General features: G+C 29.0%; 1 protein-coding gene across 1 annotated transcript in view; it reads right to left on the bottom strand.

Moving 5' to 3' along the window:
• The window catches only part of LOC126768847 (uncharacterized), a 179,428-nt gene extending 167,447 nt beyond the window's left edge, over window positions 1-11,981 (bottom strand). Inside the window, exon 1 of the mRNA XM_050487203.1 lies at window positions 11,349-11,981. The gene's annotated coding sequence lies outside the window, so the exon portion shown is untranslated. The remainder of the gene's footprint in view (window positions 1-11,348) is intronic.
• Between the last annotated feature and the right edge of the window lie 1,918 nt (window positions 11,982-13,899).

Raw genomic sequence — 13,899 nt, 5'->3', positions numbered from 1 at the left:
AGAAGCACACGTTAGGTTGTAAACCGTTTTATGTCAGCTGTAAACTCACTTCCTAGACGTAAAGATGTGTTCAGATTAGTGCAGGATTACAAAGAGCTAAAGCAATCATGTTTAAAAAAGAGTTTTCGATGTTTATTTATTATATCATATAAAAAATAAACATCGAAACTATTCTGTAAATCTTATGTATGTACATATAAAATCTTTTAAACTCCACTAACTGTAAAACACCAACAAAACACAAAAATATATTTTTACGTACGTGGAAAAGTATTAATTGTGTATATAATTTACTGTTTTAGAATTATTCACTCTCATCTCATATTGGCATTGACGATTTATAAGAGATGATTAATATTTCTTATAGTACCAATGTCTATTACTTCTGGTTCTCACATTCAAATGGCAGAGGCATTCAATCGAAGAGGATAATGTTTTGAAATAGATTCAAGAAAAATTGTAAACCAGAAAACCACATACATTTTAACTTGTTCTATCAATTAATATTTATAAACGTTTATTAATTCATTCGAATGAAATATGATAATACTTTTATAAAATAAATTAACATCACTTGATATACAAATAAAAATAGACCTATTGTACTTACTCATTCATTCATTCATTCAGTACATTCCTCTGAATCAATTTCAGCGAAAAAATATAAAACAAACAGGAAAAATCATTATTACATAACATATTTTTTTCTAATATTTCTTTAATTTATAACTTTTCGACAAGACCAAGGGGCTTCTCTTTTAGCGAATGGCAATAATATTTTCGAAGTACGCAATTTTTTAGAACTTTGTTCAATGACCAACGTTATTTAAAGATCTGTTTGAATTATAGAAATGCGATTTGATCTTTAATATGTAAAATATTGTATTCCTTTGAAATTAAAACTAAATTTATAAATATATCTCACAGTAATTGGAAAAATGTATAAAAGTTAAGTAAAAGCGTGTAAATGTCCCAATACTAGACGAAGGCCTTAAGAGTACAAGGCTTGAAGATTATTTCAACAGATTATTTTCCAGTGCCGGATAGTGTTTACCAGCACGTGAAAATTTAGTAAGGATATTTACCTTTACCACAGTACATGATACGAATTATTATTATCTAATTAGTCACATTATCCGAGATATGGTCGGGTTTGAACCCTCAAGCTTCACCTTCTTTAACTGGGTCATCTCGGCTCAGGAAGTATTTTAAAAATAAATTAACATCAAATTAATTTATTCCCGATCTTTAATTTATTGCAAAAAAATATAATGAAATAGATACAAACATCGAAATGAGATCGCAACATATACACAAATATTTGTCAAAGTCTATTTAAGCCATTCATATTACCGATGAGTCTTACTTGATAGACGTCATTCAATATGCCTGTAGATTAAAATTAAGATGTTAGCTACAAAGCGGCTCATGCCGATTGCGCCGTTTATTTGCTACTAGACAGTTTATGGCCGTGTAAAAATGGAGCTTCCATTTAGAGGAAGATTTATTACCGTTACAATTGATGTAATTTCGTACGAAAAAAATAGTTTGATATGCAAATAACGTTCATCAAAAGTGAATTATTAGTGAAGAAATGGAGGAATGGAGTTAACTTTTTATAAGACCTTTACTGTCGAAAGCGATTTGGTTTTAGTTACAATAGTTTCGTTACGAATTTTGAGAATATCATTACAAAAAATCATACCAACCATAGAATATAGAATCATAATACAAAAAATAAGTTATTTTATAAGACATTTCTCGGTTTAACGAATATTAATATAAATACAATAAGACGCATATATTTTAGGATTATGATATTAAACCACTATAAGTTTATTCCGAAATTTAATAGTAAAAGAAATAGTAGAAAAGTAAGATGTACAAAGCAATTTACCTTCCAAGTGCGGTCTATTCCAATATGCAAAATGCAAAATTAACTTCGTCGTTTAATACTATATAAGCCAGCTGAGTAATAATCAGACTCTGCAGATTGTAGGGGCACTAACCAATTAGACTCCTTAAGCATTTGACGAGCCGGTTGGCGTGGTTGGTAGATACTTGCCTTTTCACACCGAAGGTTGTGGGTTCGATTCCCACCCAGGACAGACATTTGTGTGCATGAACATGTCTGTTTGTCTTGAGTCTGGGTGTAATTTTCTATATAATTATGTATTTACAAAAGAAAAGTAGTATATGTAGTATATAAGTTGTCTGGTTCCCATAGCACAAGCTTTGTACAAGCTTAATTTGGGATCAGATGGCCGTGTGTGAAAAATGTCCCAAGATATTATTTATTTCACAAGCATGCATTTTTTTTAACTGATATTGTTAGGAATCTTATTGTAATATACGAAATCACATATTACTTAAGATATAAGCAGCTATCCGTCTCTATTTCGCTCAGATAAAGTTGGCGTTTTGCCCGACTATATTTTTTTAAATAATAAAATGTTATAACACATTAAGGTAACCTTTCTCTTCGCCCATTCTTTGTTAATATAATATCTAAAATATAGTTTGTCTTGTTTTTTTTTTCTCATGAATTTATTAAATATGTTTTATATTCTCAAATTAACGATCCAAATTAAAACTGTTTATTGTCATTTTTATTTCCATAAATCACTTAAATTTTTTATTTGTTTTTATATTATTTAATATCGTTGAACAAATAAATTTAAGTAACTGCTAAACTAGTGACCGTTATTTTATCTTATATTTTGAAATATAAAGTGGTTAGTAAGACTTTTCTATTAAGGACAAAGATATAATGTCGCTGACTTTTCTTTAGGCATTTTGCAGATGTATAAATCTTTTACAAGTCTTTATGTGTTTGTTATAGTTTTAGCAGTGAACAACAAACAACAATTGACAGCTGAACAATTTCCTCGAAAATGTTCAGCTGTCAATTTTCACTACAAAAAGACAGACGCAATGATCTATATTATCTTTAAAATAATGTAACATATCAACTTACTCCACAGCCTATCTCTGCCCTGGAATTATAAACTTATACGGAAGTAACATATCGATCATGTACTAATTTTTTTAATATTATTATATTATTTATTGTTCTTTTCGGATAAACTCGTAAATCTGAAAATAACAAGTAAAAAAACAATATACAGATAACCCATATATATTTATAAAATTAGTATAGAAAATAATAATAATTAATGGAGGAGACATGTTAGAAGTGACTTTGAATCGTTTGTGAGGGTCAAGCAATCGGAGTAAATTCAACTTGAATTTAAGAGACCTTTACAACGATACCTCACTTGAAGTAATCCATTAAAATAATCACCTCATTCATGTGCGTATAAAACATATAGTTAAATTCTCAAATTCGTAATATATCATTAAACACTTCATGAAAATCTACAAAATTGCATGCATTTTATTTTAAGCTTCAGATTAAATCTTGAAAACTGAAAAAGAACCACTTCCTCTAATCCTATGGAGTTTAAATTTTATATATTGATTTGGTTCCGATGACAATGTATTTTTATGATAAGAAAGATCTGATTCTGCACCCAGGATTAGCTCCAGAGAAAGGATCTCCCTAACCGTTAACAGCATAATCACGAAATTTTGTATATAAAGTTTGTTTATAAATTTTCTTTAAATATTAATTTAATTATATGTATATGACAGATATATAAATATAACGAAGTGCTGAAGATCCTAAAAACGTATACGGATATTTCTAAAAAATATTTAAACGCCACATTAATGTTATGTAATAAGAATAATTGTCTTTACAGATGATCCACGATCTCGGGACCTTGGCTAGTTGGTGACAATGAACGTCGAATCACGAGCTAAAATTATTTCGAGCGTCCCACCTGCGGCCGGGTCTCAACTCAGCTGTTTATACTACGTATTGGCTCTTAAACGATTTCCTGAAAACGCAACCTCTAATTTTTAATCTGTGAATTGTCGACCTTCCGGATTGACATCAGGAATTTATGACTGACATACAGTTTTGTTCCCACTTTACCGTGATTAATTTTGGCTGTCTTATATTTTACATAAATTTGTCCCGCTCTTTTGATCTTTGAGATAATTTGATTGGATTTTTAAATGACATTAGAGAAATAAGTAGAATAGAAACAGATTCCATCTCTAAATTAAAAAATAATATATGTACCTGTTTTGCTAGTTTAATTTTTTTGTTATAATTGTTTAATATTCAAAAGGTTAGCAAAAATATGAGAATGATATTAGAGAGGAATATCATAAGTATTTATAGTATTGGAAAGTATACAAAACAGTTTTAAATACATTACTTACAATTTATATTACTTATAATCGATTATCATATTTATGTTTAATAATAATGATAATGATTCAATATTTATTTTTAATAAGTAAATTCAGCCGTTACGGCCATTTCGTTATTTTGGGATGACTAAAAATATTCGCGGATGCATCATATGGCAGCTACAAAATGTCAGTGGTTGAAAATAACTAGTTATTCATAACGATATTTCAACTATTAATAGTTGTTAAAATACTGCGTAAGCTGCGATTGTTCAATAGTATTTAATATTGTAAAAAAAAATTCACGCAGTAAGTAACCCTCTGCTGGAACTATGGAACTAGCTACCAAAATCACGTAACTAGTAAACAGAAACTAAACATGGTTGCTATAATTTCCATTATTCGAGAAATTTCATTCCAAAGTACTGGCGTGAAAGGCTGTTTCGTCGCCACTACAATACAATCATTAAGAAGAAATGCTATACATCAATAAGATTTCTTTAACATGATTGATTGTTATGTTAAACTGAAAATACTCAATTCACGCAAATCAGTTTTCTTTTATATCATTTTCAATAAGCATTTTTGGTGAAGTTTGAATGAAGCTCACCAAAGGAGCAAATTACGAATAAGCAACAACACCACCAAGGAGTATAATCTACACATAAATTGGCGAAGGCATAATAGTTCAGTTACTTTTCTTTCTCTGTTTGTAAACGATTTTCTTTTTTTTTTTGTAGTTATTATTGAGTCTACTTACAACACACAATCATTAACGGCAATATTTTATCAAATAAAATATATAATAATAGTTTTTATATAGACATATTTAACTTTGATTTAAATTTATATAAGACGATTTTATATTTTAAAATATATTATAATCAAAGATAACATATAAAAATATAGATATAATTAACAAATACCAACGATATCTAAGAAAAAGTCGGTCCCTGACTACTTTACACTCATGAGCACTATGAGTATAAATATAATATTTCCTTTTAAAACTTATGAAAGGGTCGTTTCGTCGTATATCGAAATAGATCTGCACCTCACTGATTTTCTGACGTTTAGATAAAGTTGCTTCGGACAGACGAGGGATTTCGACTGTGATTGGCTTTTAGCTAATTGATGCGGGATGTCATGTTCTTTTGAACTTCTCAGAAACTGTTATTGGATTGTTAGCAAGTAATCTTGTTAACAATGTAAGTAAGTCTTGTTACTGACATACCTGAGGGTATGCGGACGGTTTTGTAACACGCTAATTCGGTTAGACTTGTCGGTTACCTCTTGAACTTTGTGCAAATTTGCGTCCCTTTGCGGTTTTCATTTTTTCTATAAATTAGTTGTGTTCGGTTTGTTTTGAAAATTACACTTTTATTTACATAAATAGAAAATGTGTCGAATTACAAAACGTTTAATTTTCCACTGAGAATAAATAGGGATAATGTGAAGACGTACATATTTTTAATAAACATGATTATTAAATTATAGCGTTAGAATTACAGTAGCGTAATATTATAAATATTCGAAGACTAAAAAAAATACAATATCGTCTTATAAATTTTCCGGTTCTTAGTTACCGTACTATTAGAAGCTCTATAATTAAATCACAGTGTGGTTTGAATAGCAAACTAAAGTAACTTCGATGTATTAGTTTGAATTCAAACACGCGAACTTAAGCAAAGATATAGAGGTTTTATCGCATGAGGCAAGTACCTTACAGAAAGTTAATACAATACTAACTAAATTATGAAACCATGCAATATAAGAAAATGATACGTATATGTCATTCAATTTTAAAATTTATGTAAATACTCTTACGTTGTATACATATATTTATGTTCCAAATGTGAAGCTTTATCAGTACGTTAAGTTCCTGACAACAACGTTTAAATTTAGATAAATATGTTTCAAAAACATATTTATGTTTTTGAAACATATTTATCTAAATTTAAACGTCTAAAAAATCATAACAAGTAACTTATATTTTAATTAATAACAAAAGAAAATTAACTTCGTACAAATTGTTATTTTAAGCTTACTAAAACAAGAGCTCTGCAATTTTAGAACGTAGCTATTGATCCAAATCCCGTGCACCGACATGATAAGATACGCCTACTAACAATTACAATAAGCTTGGATCAAGTGTAAAGTACAATAGATAACTCTGTATCATAGTAATTAGAAGCGTATGCGAGCTTGAAATGAAAGTTAACCGATGAGGAACTAAAACTAACAACAGGTTTCAACAAATTGACTATTTATGTATTACTATTTAAGATTATAAGGATTTATGCAGCCCGATTTTCCGATGTTCGGGACGCACTCAGCGCCCTGGACACCAGTGAGTCCTACATACTCCCCTACTATTACCGCGGGGGAAACGCGTCATGAGTTTTTTCAGCGTGAATAAAAGAAAAAAAAATAAAGCCCAATCTGTTTGAGTGGGGTAATATTCTGTATTGCTCGCTGTGTTCGAAGGATGAGAGAATCTGTTTATTTATAAAAAACGAAGGATAATTTTTCATTGCTTACGACCATCAGAAAAAACAATTCATCGGAGTTCCTGAAATATTTGAACCTATAACTTGGCGAACAGAAGCCTTTATTCAAATCAAGCGCAAGAAAATACGATATGATTATGTAATTTTATAAAAATAATATTAATTATTGCGTATAGTCGTAATCCAAAATTATACATGATCTGTTATATTTTTAATATACTTTAGACCTAAAAATAACACAGATGCTATCCAAGCAACAAGAAAACATGCTACGAGTATATATCACACATACCCAAGCAGGGAAGGCCTTATCAAGGAAAGAACGTACACGAAAATTTAAAGATAATAAAAATTTGAAAATGTATTAAAACATATTTAAATTCGTTTGCATTCTTCATCACCATCTTAATATCGCAAAAATGTTCACATTTTCTTTGTTACCCCGCAAATGTTTCCCACAGGAAATTGAGTCTTATTATTATCCTCGTCTGAAACGGGAAATTTAGTCGATTCACGATAAGTCTTCAGCTTAAAAATTCATCTTCATAGTTAATTATGAGGGTGTTTTATATCCTTATTCTTTTGGGTGAATGTGCTGAAATGATTGTCATTTTACTGAATTTTCTTATATATCTACCCCATTGTACTTTGTAAATATTTAAATGAAATATGTCCAGAAATGATTCAATATTCAATGTAGAATAACATTTTACTGCTAATCCTAACTAAAATTATAATTGCGAAAGTTAATTTGTTTATTTGTTTGTTTGTTACACCTTCACGTCTAGTCAACCGATCGTCATGATTTTTTACATATATGTGTTGTCTAGAACATAACACCTCCCTCTCAATCACACGTGGGCGATGCTGTGGAATGGCACTGGTCTATTAAAATTACATCTTCCTTTTTATTAAAATAAAATTCAGAAAGTATTTTTTTATATTTGCCGGGAGGACAAATGATTCTACTCCACCTGATGGTAAGTGGTAGTAGAGTCCAAACGCGACAGCGGCCAGTACATTCGGGAAGAATGTTCTGCACTAGCCGCCCCCGCCTTGCCAGCCCGCAAGATGCCTCTTCACGCCTCGTTTGAAGGAAGTAAAATATTTTTGATTGCAGATTTATTATTGTAATTAATATATCACAATTTAAAATATTTTATTTTTGTATAATAGATATTTTACAAACATTTGAATATATTTATATATTTAATTGGTTTTTAAGGAAATGTTATATACATTCTATCTGTTATCTGTTGGTGTTGGCTAAGAAAGCTGTTTTAATCGTATTATAACCGCACCGCACTGCAAAATGAAGTGCATTATTATCATAGAAATTTAATTTAGTTTTTTTGGCGTGTATATGCTGCTTTTAGTAGAGAGAAAACATTAAACGGCATTGCAAGTTGTTATTCAGGACCAAGTAAATTACTTAGATGACAGCCATAATGATCTAACCGCCTGTAGGCACAATGTTACGACATATTAAAGGAGGCCCCAAGTGTTTTCCTCGTAAATGTTTATTAAAATATACAATTATTATTTCACAATTATAAAGAATATGAAATTCATGTTTGTTACGTCAATAGCCTAAATGTAATCCGCTAGAAACTGCGAAGCATGGCGACTTTTATAATCTTATCATATACTAAAATATATGTTTTATGGATATTGGTTTAGAAGTTTTTTCAGTTTAGCATTACAAATAAATGTCTCTTCATTTATTTAAATAGATGTTTAAATCATTTTAATAAAAACTCCTCCTTATTTTAAAGTTGGTTGAAAGTCGATTATAATTTTGATCCGTATTATTTGATGAAAAATAAACTTAATTATAAAATAAAATGTTAAAGCAGTTTTACTTATTTAATTAAAATATACATTTGTCATATTTTTAAAATATTTAAAATTGAAATTAATCTATCTTCAAATATATGTCAATGATCTTGAATAAGAACATAAAATGTAGTAGTATTTTCTATAATGAACCAATATAGATAATCCTAAATGCAAATTCAAAACACTCTCAATCTATGTCAAGTTTACTCGGCGACTCCTGAATTGCAAATATAGTGGAGTATAGTGGAGTTGAAACAACAAAAATGTTCAGAATCATAAAATATAAGACGGGTCAAGTCTGTATAATGTAGCCTTTATAAAGTTCTATTTTGTAAAGTGCCTCGCGCTTACAGTTTTTAAGAAGTATCATCATGTAACTCATAACAAAGTCTACAGTCTTTTAAGAGATCTCGTCACATCTCGTTTCAGCTTGATAAGAATTTAGTATTACTTTGATGCTTGGAATATATACATTTTGCAAATTTAATTACATTTTGAAATTATTTGTAACTATTATCATGCATTTTAACAAGAAAATTGATTATTTTAGTAAAAATAGTCACAAAGAAAGAAAATAAACTTATAACCAAGTTTCCTACTTCTCAAAGTTAATAATACATCTTTCTCGAGGCAAGGTATTTGATTCTATAGTAAATTCACCTAGATAGTTTTAAATTTTCGAAATAATTTGTTCAAATCATATATTTAAAAATATCAATAAAAGCCTAGATTTCAATATCATAAAAAGGTGAGTAATTACTATTCGCTGAGTTTCATGGCGAGATAACAAACAAAATTTAATATTGAATAATTAATCAGTATCAAAGAATTTCTCAGCCATTCGTCTCAGTTCGTAAACCTTTATGCTTAACCAATTTCGTCAAATTAATGAAATTATTCAAATAATCAGAGACTACTTAAATTAAGTATATTACGATTTTGATTTTTTAATGCTAAATAATTTAATTAAATGTAATACTTAATATAGTACCAGTTTAAATACAAACGCTGTATGTTTATTCTTTAAAACGGACCAATTATACAATTACAACCTTAGTCATGAAATGTTACAATAGCTTCATATATCAAATGTGATGAACTGTAAATTGGAACATTCTGCGCGTTTTATGGACATTCCTCGTGTACTATATCCGATTTACGTAAACTTTACCAAATTAACGAAACATAATATTCACATCTTCAGCCGATACAAACGGGTTTTATGAATTTCAAACTAAAACATTTTTGCTATTTGGCATGTTAAATGAATTTGACGCAAACGAACTCGGTTTGAGTTCAGCCTACTTAATTATGTACATTGAGCCATCACAGAGAGACCGGGAAAGTTTTATTGCTTGAAGCGAAAACGATGAAAAGTACATTAAAAAAATAGTAAGAATAATGGCCATTATGTTTGAAATGCCCTTAATGTAATACAAGTATATATTTTTTAATAATTAAACTCTTTGGCTTACGTTGGCATTGTAAAACTATTTTAAAAATACTCACGATGTCATTGGACTTGGCACAGTCCGAATAATCTTTATATAAGTACCATAACAGCCGGGCGCACTATGGCTTGGTGACAGCTCAATAATAGAGTTGTTTCCATTCAAAATATTGTGATATTTTATATCTTAAATTTAGTATTTCAGTCATTATTTAATCATAAGTACGCTCAATAGTGACCACTCTATATGTATGAGTATAAAGCTAAACTTCATCGTACGGTCTTTGCCCTCAAGTGCTACGAGTATGTCTTTTACGGAATATGACTAAAATTATTCAATAACTTCAAACATAACATTAGTTTCAAAAAACACACATATTATGTCAAGTTATAGCATTTGAGGTATTATAAAATGTTTAACTCTCAATTAATAATATATACAGTTAATGGTGCAGAAAATAATAATATATTTTAATTTAAATAAAGGAAGTAAAATAGCAATCTTATATTATTGGTATGGTATAAGGTATTCCTTATATTAACTCTTATTATTAGATCACTCAATTTATTTTGAAGTGCATATTTTAAACTGTTTCAGAATTTAAGATACTGTAATAATTTCATGTTTACAAAATCAAAACATTTTTACGACATTACAATACAATACAAATAACAATTATCTGCTTATAATATGTGTTTAGTGGTCGCTATAAATGATTAGTCGTTAACGTATTTTGTTATCGCCGTTAACTGTTTAATAATTGCTGCTAATAAAAATATCTCTAGTAGTATTTGAAAATATCAAGACTTTTGTATATATATTATAACTCTTGCACTAATTTTAAAGGTTTTTTTTTAAGTAGTGCAAAACTTAAATGTCCTCATTACGAGCTAAATTAAAAGTAGAACAGTCGCCCGGTTATTGTTCAAATATACATCTTCGTCTTATTCAAACAATATTTTTTACTACCGAATCAAATATTAATATTTATTCTTATTAAGTTTCAATCTTACATAGAAATCTTTAATTTTTTTTAAATATCAAATCGTGATATGATCTTTGATAGTTAATAATAGTACATAATGAAAATTGTAAATAAAATATATATCGCTGCTTTTTCATAGTATAGAATTATACCAAATATATATTCAAGGCTTTATTTCGTAACAAAAAACTAAAATATTAATAAATAAAAATAAAATTAATCCGGATTGACTGGAAATCAGTCAGTATATATGTAAGTAAAAATCATATAAGTATTTTAAAATGTACAAAAATATCTTACCTAAATGTATTTTATATGAAGGTAGCAAATAATAAAACACACAGGAGCACTAAACATTCACGAGACTCTACTTTTAAATATATTATAACTACACAATGTCTTTAAAACACTCGAAAGCACACTATTGACGTTTAATTTTAAACACAGTCTATTCTTTTACTATATTCAAAAGTCTTTGGTCAGACTTATTCCTACCAAGAGATACATCAGGATAAAAATAATGTCCAAAACTATTAATATATTCGTGTAAATCTTGTTACAAAGGTGTAAAATTTTAAAGGTTGCGAATAGAAATTTTCAGTCGTTTCTTGTGTATAAATAAGTTTCGATACAAATTTCCAAGATGCATGTTGAAAAGATAACGGCGAAATTAATTTAAATTTGGTACAGACGTTAATCACAAAAATACGAATTTGAAAAAAAGATATGATATTGAAGTTTAACAGTCATTTTCTTCCTGAATTATTAATATGTTTGAAACTTAACTCGCGTAATTCGTTCGGTTTTTCTTCGAGTGTTTAGGTAGGAAAAGAAGGCTACGTTTAAGTTTTGTATGTTCGTCTGGTCGATCGTAGCCCATAGAGATGTCGCGTAAGCGCACGTTCGGGCGCGCTGGCCGACGAGCGACGTGGGACTGAATCGAGCCCGCCGAGCTCGACGTAGCAACCCTTGCATGCACTCTACCTCACTCGACATGCAAACTTAGGTATCGTTCAATTTCGATAGCACTATTTCAGTACAGCTTATTCTAAATTTTGGATAGGTTATTTTCGAAAAAAAAATTGCTTACTTTGTGACAACAAAAGTTTATTAATACCTGAACGTGTAACCGAATTTTGTGTTGACATTTGAATTATATATGACTTTGTTTTGTACAAAAATAACAATTAATTTCTATTTTTATACAGAAATAATCTGCTTTGACTACGTTACGATACCTGTTAAAACCCTACTGATAATATAATACGTTTTTTTAATCAAATTAATAATTGTACAGTTGACTATCCCGTTTCAAGCACACGTTTAAAAAAATTCAAGTAGGTATTATGAAATTACTTTAACCTAAGTGTCAAAAATAATAGTTCCTGCGCTTAATCTTTTCACAAACACGTCTCTATAAACACGCCTTTATTAAATTATTATGCTTAGTTAAAAACGAAACGCAAGTAAGGGACACGATACTTTTTAAATAAAAATATTTAATAGCCTAGTTGTTTATTCGCAAGTTGTGGATTTTATTAAATTCGAATTCATGTGGCTATAACACGTTTAACGTGAGTTCAACGGATCAATAATATAGTTATAGTTAAATATGTATATTCTCAAAAATCTAGTAAAGTGTTTACATATGTATGTTGTATCATTTCGGTTTAATTTAGGTGATGGTTATATAAAATACTCAAATCAAGGTAATTAATCCTTCACTTGAAAAAAGTACAAAAAACTACGACAAAATATTTTATAATTTTTAGACGAACAAAGTATCTATATCCATATTAAATTAATATTAAAAATACGAAGGTATCATGACTAAACAATTAAATCGATAGTAATTAAATTTCTTATATTGGAAGACTCGGTGAAGGACATAACACGACGAGTTCTACTGGGAAAATAAATTGAAGTAGATGGTGTCGCAGGATACAGGTAGTAAATAATATTTGCCTAGAATCCCATGAGAATAATGCCGTGAGTATTTGAAATTATGTACACATCACATAGTACAGCTTAAGTAATGTTACCAATATGTCACCATCCACGTATAAAATACGAATGTATTGTAAGATTTTTTATAAAATTAGAACTGTCTTTGCCTTTATGTCAATACGCTCGAGTAAAACAAAATTAAAAAAAAAGTATTGTAAAAGGAACTCTAGTTCTAAATTATATACAATTTCTATTAATGTCGTGGTCTTCGACGAGCAATCACATTGCTCAACAAAAGATATTCTAACGTTGGTAACTAATTTTGCCAGCACCTCCACACATCTAATCTGTTCAGCTGAAATATGAGATGAATGAATGATCGAGTTGAATGATGGTGATTATAAATATAGGTATATAAAGACTAAGACAGTATGTAGTCACATTAACGTGATTTTTAAACTTGAAATATATTTTAGGTTTGTTTACATTTCTTTCTATATTTCAATCTCATGGTATATGTTTAGAGCAAACTGTGCCCTCGTTTACACTGACATCCGGTGATTTATGATGGGAAAAGCAATTAATATAAAAAAAGTTGTTGTGATTTTATAATGGAACTGTCTAACGTTACGGTTATAAAATGATATAAAATTACGTAAAATTATATAATAAAGTTTGTTCATGAATTAAGAATCTTAAGATGTATCACGAAAAGTTTTAAGTTTTAAACCTGCTTTTTCTTCGAACCAATGGCATACTAGAATAAATTACCTGATAATGGTTATTCTTAAAATAAATACACATTGCTTTTGTGATATAAAATATTTCTTAAGTGCTTATAACAATACATAAACTTTGTTCAACCTAAATATTTTCAAGAACCTAAAAGAATTTATATACTGTC

This window comes from Nymphalis io, chromosome 5 (genome assembly GCF_905147045.1).
Source record: "Nymphalis io chromosome 5, ilAglIoxx1.1, whole genome shotgun sequence".
Lineage (NCBI taxonomy): Eukaryota > Metazoa > Arthropoda > Insecta > Lepidoptera > Nymphalidae > Nymphalis > Nymphalis io.
This window is presented reverse-complemented; position numbering and strand designations above follow the sequence as displayed.